We start from the raw sequence: 2,500 nt of genomic DNA, 5'->3' as shown, positions 1-2,500 counted from the left end.
CGGGGTCGGGCCGGAGTCCGCACCCCTGCCTTCCACACACCGCCATCGGGCGGGCGGGAGAGGCGAGGGGCCCGCAGGCAGAGCGAGAAGAGCGGTCCCATTCGCCATGAATGTCCGTCCCTCGTCTGGCGCGGCTTAGGCCCGGCCCGGGAGAGCGCGACGTCACCACATCGATCGGAAAACACAACGGGCAAAGAGGCCACGGGGGAAGGTAGCGCAGCGAGGACAACGATCAGAGGAGCCTGCTTCAGCCTCGCCGCACACCCCACTTCCCGCAGGGCTCGGCTGGCGGCGAGGGCCCCGCGAGGAGGCAGCGCCTGCCAGCGGCAGAACGGGGCACCTAGGCACCCGGACCGCGCCCGTGTGAATGCACGGCGAGGGGGGCGCGCGCGGCGAGACAACCCCGCAACGCCTGCCACCCCCCGCCACCCTCGGGTACCAGAGACCGGAGGGCTTCGTGTCGACCGCGGGTCCTCCGGGAACGCCTGGATTACGCGCGAGCCGGCGCGCAGGCCCAAGCGGGCGGCTCACGAACCAGAGACAGGAGGGCCCGGGCACCGGGCGGCGGCGAGGCAAGCGCCCCGCGGGGGGGCACCCCACGCGCTCGCGCCGAGGAGCCCGGCCCCCGTCGGGGACCGTTCGCCAGAGGACTGCGTGTCCACACCTCTCCGGTGGCACAAAATGTCGATCTCTGGCGTAAAAAATCACCGCGCCCGTCGGCGGCGCCTATCCACGGACCTCAGCGGCCTGCTCGGCACCGGCCTCGGGCCACCGGACCCCGGTCACCACCCCATCCCCGCTAGCGGGAGGAGCGGCTGGGCCACCTGGTCGACCCCCGAAGCAGGGGAGCCCCGAAGACAGGCGAGGAGGGCGAGGAGACGAGATACTCCCCACCGCAACGGTCGCAGGCGCGGGCAGGGGCCGCCACGAACCACCGCGCCTCCGAACTGGGACTCGGGAGGCGTGAGGGGAAACGTACCACCGAGGCGCCTCCGACGAACGGGCCTCCGACGGCCCACCCCACCGGCCCGCCGCCCGCCCGGTCTCTGGGGACGGAAAACGGGGAGGAAAAGTCGAGTCGGACCGACCGGGACCCGCGCGTGCCCCCGTCCCGGTCCACCTCGCCCTCCACGTGCCTCCCGCAGGGCCCGGCCCCGGTCCCCGCCGCCGGAACGGACTCCGGAGAGTCGCGTCCGGCGACACCGTCCCCGCGAGCACGCACGCGGGCCGGGACTCCTCCCGGCCACACGCGCGGGCGGCGTACGGTCAACGTCTCCCGATCGGGACTTGGGTGAAAATTCCCGCGGAGGGGCGTCCGACGACAGGCCCGCGGAAGGACCGCGGACGGGCCTGCGGGCCCTGGCCGGGCCATCCCGCGCGGCCCCTGGGTCGGCGGGCAGCCTCCGGAGCGGACGCGGGGAGAGAAACAAAGTGCGATCGACACGGAAGGGCCGACGCCGGGCAGGCCGCCGCGGCCGGGCGGGCGGGCAGGCGGCGCGCGGGCGCGTCCCGCCCTTCAGCGTTCCTCCGCGAGCGGAGGGGCACGGGCGAGCGCCGGTCGACGCGACCGGCAGCCGGGGACGGGCGGCGGGCACTCCCTCAGGAACCTGGAGCTCCAATCTCCGCCCCACGGGCGAAGCGCCGTCTCCACGGCACCACCGGGACGATTCCGCCGGTGACGCCGGCCGCCCGCGACGCCTCCCGGGCACAGCGGCCAGATCCTCCCTTGGCGCGGTCGCCGGAGCTCCGGAGGAAGGACGATATAAAGCGGCCGCCAGGTGGCGCCCGACAACCGGAGCGAACGTCAGCGGACGGATCCGGATCGCGAGCCGGCGAGGGCGCCCCGCCGCCGGCACGGTCGCCGGACCTCGTCCCGGCCCACCTCGGATGGCCTCTCCGGGCCCGGAGCGGGCCGGCTTCGGCCACCGAGCTCCCGGCCGCCACGACGCGACCCCGGCCGGTCAAGGGGGACCCGGGCGGGCGGGGAGGGGAATCTTGGGTTTGGTTTCGTTTCCTTTTGCGCGAGATCTTGATCGAAAGACAGCTCACGTGCGACGCCGATTCGTCTCGGACACACGTGGTAGCCAGTCCACGGGGACCCACCTCCTGGAGTACCGTATTTTGCACTGTATAACCCCCCCCGGTAGACCGCGCACCCACGTCTTTGGCCCAATCTTTCGAGGGGGGGGGGGAGGACGTTTCCTTTTAATCCCCTCCCCCCCCCCGTGTGTCTTTACGTTTCGGTACCCATCTTCTGCATCACAAGGGAATTCTAGCGTCCAGTCTTTGACGCGTTCCAGTATGAGAAATTTTACGTAACGAGTAATTACAGAACGCAAGAACAGGTGCGAGGTTCGAGACGTTTCACGTACCGGTCACACCTCAAGGCCTTTTACGACCCTTGAAGGCCAAGAGCTCTTGGCCACTGCCAGTGCCTCACGAGTTCCACAAAGCCGATGATCCCACGCCAGGGTATTGACTTATCGGTCATGCGGATATC

Source organism: Rhinolophus sinicus, unplaced genomic scaffold (assembly GCF_036562045.2).
Source record: "Rhinolophus sinicus isolate RSC01 unplaced genomic scaffold, ASM3656204v1 Contig106, whole genome shotgun sequence".
NCBI classification, from domain to species: Eukaryota; Metazoa; Chordata; class Mammalia; order Chiroptera; family Rhinolophidae; genus Rhinolophus; species Rhinolophus sinicus.
The sequence above is the reverse complement of the archived record's forward strand: the minus strand, read 5'-3'. Positions refer to the sequence as shown.